Consider the following 12793-nt stretch of genomic DNA (forward strand, 5'->3'; position numbering starts at 1 on the left):
CTTTATACATTATGTTCTTTATATTATTTAAAAAAGCATTAACAACTGTATACCAATAAGACTGTGACAATGAGAAGTCTTTGCTATTAGATTCAGAAGCATCCGACCCACCTTACATTTCAAGGCTGTGGGTTACTCTGTACTGTTAATGAAATAAATAAATAAAGTTCCAGACCTGCAGGACTTGTTGGGATGTCCGGCGTTTAGGAGCATCCCAGGTGAACCTTCCCCCCCCCCCCGCCACCCCCCCCCCCGACTCCACCCAACCAACTGAACCATGTGTAGTGCTGTCGTGCCAGCCGCCCAACAAAAGGTTCATCTTTTGTCACTGCAGGCAGGATTAAATGGTTTCTAACATACATACGAGGCAGGTGAAACTTTAAAGACAGCGGGTATGGAGAGAGTTTAAGGGGACACGCCGTGTGAGGAGTGTAGCAATCGAGACGCAAGAAATGAACCATTTGAGCGTCCAGTCTATATCTAGTCCTCTGCTACGAAGAGCAAAGTGTGGTAAACTTTTTACAGTTCTGTCGACTACTAAATGCTTCATTTCTTTTGTATCTGTTGTTGTTTTTATTAGGTGATGTACACCACCAGCATGTGTCGTTTTTCTTAAATTTACAGCTCATCTTTTATGCTATTTACATAAATAAACTACATTTGTATGAACGCCGTTTGTTTTATTTATTTTGCTTCACCACGATGTATTTTCTCAGTCAACTACCAATCACGTTGCAGGGTACAGGAATCATTTTAGTTAATAACTGTGGCGATACTTTGGTACTGAATTGGTTGGTGGTCTTCTAAACTTCTGCCAGAGGCTAGAAGCGGTAATGTAGTCAACAGACTTTCCTCGCAGCTTACAGCCACGAGAGAGGGTGTAATCGTTTTAGTTAACATTCGTTTGATGATGTTCAGCAACTCCGAAATGCATTATTCATCAATTCTTAGATAATTACGAAAAATCGTCAGCTCCAAGCCGCATAAGTAATAGAACGTGTGTGAATTTCTTCCAGTGCTTTAGCCCCTTCTCTGCTCACAGCTTTCTCTCGGCATTTTTGGCCTTGTTACAGCCAATGCAAACCCAGCTTTTGTTTCTTTGTAAAAAGAAACAGGATCTCGTAGCACATAAACTCAATGACCTTGCAAACAACTCACAACGACAGGGCGGCGCTGCAATCGCTTAGTGGAGTTGGTCGTGACCCGTGAAGAGGAAACTGGGTGACCCGGCCGATAAATTGACCCAACCTTGAGTAGGTTTATGCGCGCCAGCAGATTATTGCAGTACACGGAGCGGTACACAGTCGTCTGAGCCCCTGGGCTGTGAGTACGTACGACTTTTCTGCTGAAAATTCCCACTAGTTAGTAACAAAAAGTATCAGAGCGGGTATTTCTAAATCCCGGAAGGAAATTGACGCATTCTCTTTCAGGAAAGTTATAGGAACTGTTTTACGTCTCGATTCAGATGTATTTCACTTAAAAATCTTGGGTGATAAATGACGTAGTTTGAGTTTTATTCAGTCTCAACCATGACAACGTCCTATCAGTATCCGTTATGGCTAGCTTTCAACTCCTTAAACTGATCTTATATGCGAATCTGTTTTATTGCGCGGTGTGCATAGTGGTTAACTGATAGTGTAGTAGTTGTAGGTCAATAACGGAAAAACCTGTCCTTTATGTGTTATCGTCCGCCACGGTGGCCGAGCGGTTCTAGGCGCTTCAGTCCGGAACCACGCTGCTGCTACGGTCGCAGGTTCGAATCCTGCCTCGGGCATGGATGTGTGTGATGTCCTTAGGTTAGTTAGGTTTAAGTAGTTCTAAGTTCTAGGGGACTGATGACCTCAGATGTTAAGTCCCATACTGCTCAGAGCCATTTGAACCATTTTTGTGTGTTATCTTCACGTGATGCTTAAAGTGTGAGAAATTCATTCCAGCGTCGTTGATTGCGAGTAGCAGTCATATCCAGCGACATTCTGCAGTAACTTTACGCGCTGTTTCTGAGCTGTTGAGATTCCAATTGCTGTTCTAGGTCAAGAGTGGTACCAGTTCCCGGTCGAAAGTATTCTAATAATATCGTGTGAACCCCTGCGTATGGGAAGAATTTTACCTCATCAAGGAATTATCGATGTCGACTTGTATTGTCTACAGTTTGAACTGTTTCGAACAGCTGTCAAATGTTCCGGCCATAAGCATGGACCCATCGCTAGCTTTAAAAAATCTATTATCTTCACTTAATTTCAAAATCTTTTCACTCAGTTGAACCTCCGAACTATAGCCAGGTTTCTAGGTTGTACCAACAGTTCCTCTAAACAGTGGTCTTGGAATTCTCAAGATTTGGCACATTTGCGACTTGAAATTCTTTTTTAAAAAATTGAAAACCTGCAGTTTCTTTGCGTGTATTCTCTTCCTAAAGTTATACATTCGTTTTTCAATGTGCGCATCTTTTTCGTCAGGTGGACAAGGAAGATTGCTGTTCAGCTACGATTCCGCTATTTGAAATTTTTGAAAGGCCTTCTGCATTTATTCCGTACGGAAATCCCACACAACCAGTTCGCATACATAGTCACCACAGTCCATGTGCGATGACTGTCCTTCAACAGAGTTTCGTTGTTACTTCTTTACATTACTACAAACCAGTAGCACTCAAGTAGCTTACGAAACTGCACGGAAACGAAGGCTGTCGTCGAGAGCACTGCTGCCACATTAAATTGACCTGAACATTGCTTGGCGAAATAGTTTTCTGAGCTGAAGGTGAACACGATAACACTCTTGGTGACAACTAAAAATTAAATTTATTATTGCTAGCGAAGGCTTTCAGCAAATTTTTGTTACCTTTAAATTTTTGGTGAAAGTCGTTGCAGGCTGCAAACTTCAAATTACAAGGAATAGATAATTCTTTAACTACATCGATACTTAATTTGTTTCTAGCGTCAGACCATAAGTATGTCATGCGACAGAAGACTTTTATACGCATTGTTGCATGGAACCACCATTATCCTTTCGGTAATTTGTATGTCAGGCGTTTCTTCTCCGTTAAAAGCATTTACCATGAAAAGGAGTTGGACTAAATACTTGACTTTAGAACAATTACAAAGTCAAGCTTTTACATCCACCAAAGTTTGATTTGGTGTACAGATCTTCGTATAAACACACTCTGGTTTATACACTCACCGCCTTTCATATATGATCGTTATTCCCACATCGACTAACAGAAAATTTGAAAAGGTGGGTTTTCGTAGTCAAACCAGTGTATATGTTCAGCTATGAGAGCTTCATTTTTGAATTTATTTTGCTCAGCCCCATTTGGTTTTCACATTCCTCCCTTAACTTCTACTGCGAAGAAACAATTTTTTTACGTGATCTAATCTCTTTCAATGTGACCATAAGATATAATTCTACAAAATGTATGTAGATGGGTTCCAGAAATTTAATACGTTTACGAATTTAGTTAACTACGTACAAAGTAAAAGTAGCAGTCCAGTTCGTTCACTAGCAACAAAAGATCAGATAAGCTTCCTGCACTCTGGCAGGAAATACCCTTTGACTGCTTTCCAATCAAGCAAAAGCCTTTCCACAGCTGGCTCTAAAGTTGCTCATCTAACTATTGCATGGCGAAATACGGCACGACTATCTTAACAAAGGCAAAGCCTTAAGCACTTCCACTCTTTTAGCACTGACAGAAAATTCACCAAAAACATTCCAACGAGACTTACAGTATTAAGGCAATTTCATGTAGTGTTTTGCAGGATAACAGTAATGAGCTTTAACGATATTTAGGATGAGATTTTGCAGCTTCTGAAACACCAAGCAAGTGTGACTACAATTGACAGAGTTAGCACATTGGACTCGGAACGACGCCAGTTCAAACTGGCGTCCAGCAATGTCGAGTTAGGTTTTTCGTAATTTCCCTAAATTGCTTCAGTTAAATGCCGGGATAGTCCCTTTGAAAATGCACGGCCGGTTCCGTTCACCGTCCCTCCCTATTCCGTGCTTATGCTCCATCTCTAATGACCTCATCATCGACGGCACGTTAAACATTAATCACCTGACCTACAATTGACCGAAGCATTGTCAGCACTATGTCTAACATTAGTAAGCTCCAGACAAAGTTTTTGCAATGCTTTGATAATCGTTTTCCTGGTAGACTCTGATCCACATCCGGTACTTTATAACAATCTAAATAGATAATTTACTATTCCTTCATCAAAGAAAATAACTACAAATGGGAACAATTTTTTTCTTTTACTTTTGTTGGTAGTGTCAATATGTACTAAAATGGAATATTAAGATCTTTGTTTTCTTACGACAGTTCCTATATAATATTGCGCCAAAACTTTACTCGTGAGTCTCCATTTTTGTTCTATCTAACTACACCTTTGAAAGCAATTCCGCCATTTATAATATTGAATCTAAATTTTTTGCCAGTCAGGAAACGTAACTGTATTCATGTCTTAGCGAGTGACAGATTTTAATGAGTTGAACTTCACCTATTTTCTCTTTAAAATCTTCAGAAGGTGGAACAAGAAATTTTCTGATGCTGTCTGAATCATTTTTAGTAGTAACGGTAAAATACGTTTCTTACCATTACTGTGTTGAATAAGAGCTTTCACCCCATCATTCTTCACACTAAAGATGAACAAACCGTACATCTGACCTGGTGTTCGCCGTCTACTTAACTAATCCAACTTGGAAAATCATGTCGGGGTAGTTCCCTTTTTTATCCTCCCGTATCATTAACGTCGATTTTGGAATGTCTACAGTGTTCGAAAGTTACGAATTACCTCGAAGAAAACGGTTGACAACCGACAATGATTCAGAAAATACCGTTCTTGTGAAACACAGCTAGCTCTTTATTTTTTCCAAGTAATGAGTGCTATCGACATAGGATGTTACATTGATTCCATATTTTTTAGATCCCCAGAAGACTTGACAACGTTCCTCACAAGCGACTTCTAATCAAACCTTCAGTCGAGAGGCTGGATTAGTGAGCTTGTCAGAAAGGTCATATAGTTCTTCACAGAAAGTCGAATAAAACAGAAGTAATATCTGGCGTTCCCCAAGAAAGTGTTATAGACCCTCTGTTGATAGTGGTCTAAATAAACGATTTAGGAGACAATCTGAGCAGCCATCTTGGTTTTCAGACGATGCTGTCGTTCACCGTCTTGTAAAGTCACCAGCTGATCAAAATAAATTGCAAAATGATTTAGACAAGATTTCTGTGCCATGAAAAAAGTGGCATTTGACTCAAAATAATGAAAAATAAGATGTCCTTGACATTAACACTAAAAGGAATCCGCTAAATTTCGTTTACACGATAAATCTCACACACCTAAAGGCTCTAAATTCTACTAAATACTTAAGGATGAAAGCTACAAATAAGCTAAAATGGAACGATCTCACTGATAATATTGTGGGGAGAGCAAACCAAAGACTGCGATTTATTGGCAGAACTCAGAAAATGTATTAGGTCTACGAAAGAGATTTCTTACACTGTGTGTCCATCTCCTTCTGGAGTACTGCTGTGCGGTTGGGATCCTCATGGCGTAGGGTTGAGGAAGGATTTCGAAAAAGTTCAGAAGAGGACAAATCGTTCTGTATTATCGCGAAGTGCGGAAGTGTGTGCCACAGACGACACACGAATTACGGTGGCAGTCTTTAAAACAAATGCGTTGTTCACGGCGGTAGGACCTTCACATGAAATTTCGATGTTACTTTCTCCTCAGGATGTGAACATATTTTGTTTGCGCCCTCGTACATAAGGAGAAACGGTCATCATAATAAATGAAGAGAAATGTGAGGTCGCACAGAAAGGTTTAAGTTCATTTTTTTCCGTGTGCCATTAGAGAGTGGAACGGTAGAGAAATGGTTTATCGTGTTTCGATGAACCCTTTGCTAGGCACTTAATGGTGAATTGCGCAGTAATCATGTAGATGTAAAAGCACAAGAACCATGAAGATGCTTAGCGTTTCTAGGTGAAGAATCCATATTTTAAGTACATAGCTAATATTCTTTCCAGTATTTCTGGAACAATCAAAATAATACTAATGTATCACAGTAGGTTGTACAGAAGGTTGGTTATGAGGGTAAGCCCAAAACTAAGGTCTCCTATTTTTCTTAGAAGTACAAAGACCTGTTTATTTTTACAGTGGTTTACATCAGTTTACAGCTTGAACATTTAGCTATTTTTCGACATAATCACAATTTGTGTCGATGCATTTTTGTAGACGCTGTGGCAGTTTTTGTATGCCCATGTCATAAAAGTTCGCCGCCATGCCGTTCAGAAAGTTACGAACCTCTTCTTTCACCTCGTCGTCGGAGATGAATCGCTTTCCGGCCAAATGTTCTTTTAACCTAGGGAACAGGCGATAGTTACTGGGCGCCAAGTCAGGACTATAGGGTGGGTGAGTGATAATGTTCCACTGAAATTGTTGCAGGAGAGCAACGGTTTGCCGAGCGATGTGTGGGCGAGCGTTGTCATGGAGAATGTGTACGTCCTTGCTCAACATTCCTCTTCTCGGGTTCTGAATTGCCCGTTTGAGTTTTTTCAGAGTCTCATAGTACCTGTCATCGTTAATTGTGGCCCTGGTGGGCATAAAGTCGACCAACAATACCCCTTTCCGATCCAAAAAAAAAAGGTTGTCATGACTTTACCGGCAGACTGTGTTTGTTTGGATTTCCGCGGCTTTGGCGAAGGAGGATGCCGCCGATGGCATGATTGTTGCTTGCCTCAGGTGTGAAGTGGTATGCCCAGGTTTTGTCACCCTTGACAATTGAATCCAGAAAGTTACCCTGCTCGGCTGCAAGGCGGTGAAGAAATGCGAGGCAAGCATCAACTCGTTGCCGCATGTGGTCCTCAGTCAGCATGCGTGGCACCCATCTTGCGCACACCTTCCGGTAGTTCAATGTTTCCGTTAAAATTCTGTGAGCGGTGCTTCGGGAAACGTCAGGAACCAACGTAGAGAGATAATCCAGGGTGATCCACCGATCTTCACGCACGCTTTGCTCAACCTTAAACACTGTCTCCTCAAAAATTAACGCTCTCCCTCTCCTTTGTTCGTCGTGAATTTCGGTCAGACCAGCTGCAAACTCTCTACACCACTTTCGAATATTTTTGGCATCCATGCACGACTCACCATACACTTCCGTCAACTGGCGATGTATTTCAATCGGCGCAGTGTCCTTTGCCTTCAAAAACCGAATAACTGCGCGCAATTCGCACTTGGCGGTAACATCCAACGGGAACTCCATTCTCAACGGCTGCCAAGCCAAGACTGAGCGCCTCAGCGCGGCGTACACATACACACAGCGCGTGAAGCACTCTTCGTAACAGTGTGACCAACTGCCACACAAACATCGTTCTGTACTTATAAAAAAAATAGACCTTACTTTTGGGATTACCCTCGTACATACTGAAATTGTTGCCCATAAAGAAAGAATTATATAAGATTGAAATGATACACGAATACTAACATTAATACAGATCAGTAGTAATCATCATTCGTATTATTTTTTATTAATTTCCCAAATACGTCAAATTCGCATACGAAACACTGCACACAGTCCAAACGCCACTATGCTGCCGGCTAGCAAAAGCGTAATGTTAGCTGACTTGATTTTGCAGTTCTAAGAACAAAGTACCACTTATACGTTGGTACTGATCACGCTACTGAAATACTGAACAATTCGTTAAGGAACAGAACACTTCACATCCAAGGCAACAACACATCCGCTGTTGGTGAACGACTGGGGAAAATCAACTGTGTAGATAGGTCTGGTCCGAAATACTGTGGCGTTTATGCCACATCCCTCTCCACGTTGATTACATTTGAGCAGAGACACAGTGGGAATTCAGCAAACACACTGGGCGCCAAGAAGCGAATCTTTTCTTATTTGCATTTAATGTTCAGGCATTAGTATAAAGCTCCAACCGTGCTGATAACATTACTTGTACTGGGAACTTGTTACTAATAATTTCTACTTCACACAGTTGGTTAGGAAATGCTGATTACAAATTTTAGGCACTGTCGGTGCTTACTGATGGAAAGGATGGACCAATTGCCAGCGCTCCCTGAGAGAGCAGGCGCAAAACTGTTAAGATCGCTCACTACTAGTCTACGAAAGGTTTCTGAGGAAGTAACACGTGAAGCCATGTACGAAACGTGATCCCGTGTAAAGATGGAACAGTTTGTTGAAAAATTGCCTCGTGTTAATCCAAGGCAGTTTACGATCGGTTTTTGAGGTGGCAACACGCATAGAGAGGAATTCTTAAAGTTGCCACGGAAAACGTATTGTGCGATGTCATTTTGATTCTGAGATCGTTCAAAGTATTGTTGAGGCTTTTGCGGTACTCGGGAACTAATGATTAATGACCAGGAATCTCTTTATGAATATTAAGTATAGACTACCTGTAGAAATAGTTCTACTAATTTTGAGACTGGTGAAATGAAACAGTTAGTTGGTATCCTAAAACTTTGCTATTATGCTTAAGTATTTTAAACCCACCCCTTTCTTTTGCTTGTGCCGTTTTCCCGCAATGAGGCAGGGTCGGCATGGTTAATCGAATTTGGAAAGGTTAATTTAAGGGATGTCCACATGCCCTTCCTGCCGCCACCCCATATCCCCCGGGACGGAATTAGTGTACCCCAACTGTCGGTGTCTAGTGCAATCCATGGAATAGTGCGAATGTGTTCAGATGTCTGTGAGCCGTGTAACAGAGGCGGGTCGCGGGGACGAATACGGTACTTAACTAGTGGGATGTGGAAAACCGCCTAAAAACCACATCCAGGCTGGCCGACACACCGACCTCCGTCGTTAAGCCGCCAGGCGGATTCGATCCGGGGCCGGCGCGCCTACCCAGGAAGCAGCGCATTAGCGCTCTCGGCTAACCTGGGTGGTCCATTTTTAAACCTACCCCCTTGCCACATTATTATGCACTGTGAACGGCCCAAGTGTCAGAGCTCTCAACCGAGCGAGAGGAAACCAATTCGAAGGAACCAGTTGGGGGCAAAGTCTACAAGACGCGAGGTAAGCAAATTGCCTACAATTCAGTTAGAGGAAGGGAGGAGTGGATGCAGTGGACTTACATATATAAATCACACATAGCATCTTTGCGCGTTCCCTTGCAGCAGACGAAATTTGGAACATTCATTCCCTTGTCTACTGTAATAGTGTTGCACTTGGCACTCCTTCTGTGAGAAAAAATGCCTTTATACAGTGGTTAATTTAAATAGGAAGCATTAAACTCTCATTATAGTGTTATATTATCACAGTGGAAAACCGGTTGGTCGGAAGTGTCGAGGTACCTGTGGCGCCTACAATCGGATACATAACGTCACGGTCGAAAAGCCTGTGTAGCCTGGTCAAGGGCTTGCGACACTGACATGTAGTCGTCAGTGAAGACAAAAAAAGTACAGTGATACGGGCGAGTGGCCATGAACAGCATACTAAATCTCCTGAACCGTGGGCTAAGAGTGTTGAGGGGGGGGAAAGGGGGGAGCGGGACGCCATTTAAGGTCACATCTTTGTTGTTGCATGTTGTTGCATGTTGTTGCATGTTGTTGCATGTTGTTGCATGTTGTTGCATGTTGTTGCATGTTGTTGCATGTTGTTGCATGTTGTTGCATGTTGTTGCATGTTGTTGCATGTTGTTGCATGTTGTTGCATGTTGTTGCATGTTGTTGCATGTTGTTGCATGTTGTTGCATGTTGTTGCATGTTGTTGCATGTTGTTGCATGTTGTTGCATGTTGTTGCATGTTGTTGCATGTTGTTGTCGTCGTCAGTCCTGAGACCGGTCTACGATTTTTACCCGTCAAGCTGCCCTCCAATGCTAAATTTGTGATCCCTTGATGCCTCAGAACATGTCATACCAACCGGTCCCTTCTTCTTGTCAAGTTGTGCCACAAACTCCTCTTGTCCCCAATTCTATTCAATACTTCCTCATTAGTTACGTGAGCTACCCATCTAATCTTCAGCATTCTTCTGTAGCACTACATTTCAAAAGCTTCTATTCTCTTCTTGTCCAAACTATTTATCGTCCATATTTCACTTCCATACATGGCTACACTCCATACAAATACTCTCAGAAACGACTGCCTGACACTTAAATCTATACTCGATGTTAACAGATTTCTCTTGAGAAACGCTTTCCTTCGAATGGCCAATCTAAATTTTATTACTGTCTACTTCGACCGTCGTCAGTTATTTTGCTCCCCAAATAGCAAAACTCCTTTACTACTTGAAGTGTCTCATTTCCTAATCTAATTCCCTCAGCATCACCCGACTTAATTCGACTACATTCCATTATCCTCGTTTTGCTTCTATTGATGTTCATCTTACATCCTCCTTTCAAGACACTGTCCATTCCGTTCAACTGCTCTTCCAAGTCCATTGCTGTCTCTGACAGAATTACAATGTCATCGGCGAACCTCAACATTATTTCTTCTCCATGGATTTTAATACCTACTCTGAATGTTTCTTTTGTTTCCTTTAATGTTTGCTCAATATACAGAATGAATAACATCGGGGACAGGCTACAACCCTGTCTCACTCCCTTCCCAACCACTGCTTCCCTTTCGTGCCCCCTCGATTCTTATAACTGCCATCTGGTTTCTGTACAAATTGTAAATAGCCTTTCACTCCTCGTATTTTACCCCTGCCATCTTTAGAATTTGAAAGAGAATATTCCAGTCAACATTGTGGAAAGCTTTCTCTAAGTCTACAAATGCTAGAAACGTAGGTGTGCCTTTCCTTAATCCATTTTCTAAGATAAGTCGTAGGGTTAGTATTGCCTCACGTGTTCCAACATCTCTGCGCAATCCAAACTGATCTTCCCGAGGTCTGATTCTACCAGTTTTTCCATTCGTCTATAAAGAATTCGCTTTAGCATTTTGCAGCTGTGACTTCTTGAACTGATAGTTCGGTAATTTTCACGACCGTAAACGCCTGCTTTCTTTGGGATTGGAATTATTATTTTCTTCTTGAAGTCTGAGAGAATTTCTCCTGTCTCATACATCTTGCTCACCAGATGGTAAAGTTTTGTCAGGACTGGCTCTCCCAAGGTCGTCAGTAATTCCAATGGAATGTTGTCTATTCCCGGTGCCTTGTTTCGATTTAGGTCTTTCAGTGCTCTGTCAAACTCTTCACGCAGTATCCTATCTCCCATTTCATCTTCATCTACATCCTCTTCCATTTCCATAATATTGTCCTCAAGAACATCGCCCCTGTACAGAACCTCTATATACTCCTTCCACCTTTCTGCTTTCCCTTCTTGGCATAGAACTCTGTTTCCATCTGAGATCTTGATATTCATGCAAGTGGCTTTTTTCTCCAAAGGTCGCTAATTTTCCTGTAGGATGTATCTATCGTACCCCTAGTGACATTACAAAATAACATTTGAAATTAATTATAAAACTTTTTAGATCACAAGGCACCTTTATTAAAAGGTGACTGACATCGATCATTATATTATCATCCTAAGACGTTAAACTGTAATATAATACAGGATATAAATTAGAGGCATACGTAAGAAGTACTTAATATTAGCTATAAAATTAAAAAACATAGGTTACTCAAACTGAACTATGACTGGAGATGGAATCTGTGTTCCTACTCCTGGCACAGGCGTTATTCATCAATATGGGTACAGCAGAGTTCTAATTTTATAGATAATTTTAAGTTCTTTCTACGTAATCCTCTTTGATATCATCTGTTATTACACTCAAACGTCTGAGGATGATGATTTAATGATCAAAACCGGCCAACTTTTAATAAACGTGCCTTGCGATCTAAACTGTTTTATAATTAATTTAAAGTGAACTACATGAAAATTGCTAAATTGTTGAGGCTTTAGTGGCCACTTACTGACCAACTGCCTGTTGGCTTCTATCTAGGGTTCTGATGTTCGCCAGCACGAGTGACCAACATTGTCAAAGCTTCACCCTCGACTGCTAGTGGTGGACTGGAGTCGAGCTCACAGTTACAGATTATATGCACCTGGCTCACCAACATCGAAGGGCCTTGTATTGTGTATGTATTGAACCAGGGACATAGAAACAACGGAGAGGCGTCGTCCCTGCTGTAGCCCTCAGTGGTTCAGAACCCAACAGGTTGCAGCAGTCCACCCACCCCACCGCCGCCCCATACTGAACCCAGGGTTATTGTGCGGTTCGGCCCGCAGTGGACCCCCGGGAATGTCTCATACCAGACGAGTGTAAACCCAAATGTCTGCGTCGTAGGGTAATTATGGTGTACGCGTACATGGAGATAGTGTTTGCACAGCAATCGCCGACATAGTGTAACTGAGGCGGAATGAAGGCAACCAGCTCGCTTTCGCCGAAGGATATGGAAAACTGCCTTAAAAAAGAATCCACAAGCTGTCTGGCACACCGGACCTCGATACTAATCTCCACCCCTCCCACGCCCCCTCTCCTCCCCCTCCTGTAGGCGGATTCGTCCCTGGCTCGGAGGGCCTTACTGTGGACATCACTGGTCCGGTTTTCCCCTTGCTACACGCAATGGTCGTTCGGTGCAGCACAGGATCCGTTCACCTTGAGCTTAAAGCTAATTTCCTCTTTGTGTTTGTGTATAGCTTCCGCAAACAAGTGTATGTGGTACCTCTACTCGTAGCTGTGTGGGAAAAGTACCAGAGCTTAAGGCGCTGATAGAAAGCACTGAAGCTGAAATTGTTACAGGAACAGAAAGCTGGCTAAAGCTGGAGATAAATTCTGCCGAAATTTTTACAGATGCGCAAACCGTGTTCTGAAAGGATAGATTAAATGAAGTAGGTGTGTGTGT

The 12793-nt window shown here is 42.1% G+C and overlaps 1 protein-coding gene across 1 annotated transcript in view; it reads left to right on the forward strand.

Moving 5' to 3' along the window:
- The first annotated feature begins 1262 nt into the window (after positions 1-1262).
- The window catches only part of LOC126481656 (juvenile hormone acid O-methyltransferase-like), a 127003-nt gene continuing 115472 nt past the window's right edge, over positions 1263-12793 (forward strand). Inside the window, exon 1 of the mRNA XM_050105574.1 lies at positions 1263-1323. The gene's annotated coding sequence lies outside the window, so the exon portion shown is untranslated. The remainder of the gene's footprint in view (positions 1324-12793) is intronic.

The sequence above is a fragment of the Schistocerca serialis genome, chromosome 5 (assembly GCF_023864345.2).
Source record: "Schistocerca serialis cubense isolate TAMUIC-IGC-003099 chromosome 5, iqSchSeri2.2, whole genome shotgun sequence".
Classification (NCBI taxonomy): domain Eukaryota; kingdom Metazoa; phylum Arthropoda; class Insecta; order Orthoptera; family Acrididae; genus Schistocerca; species Schistocerca serialis.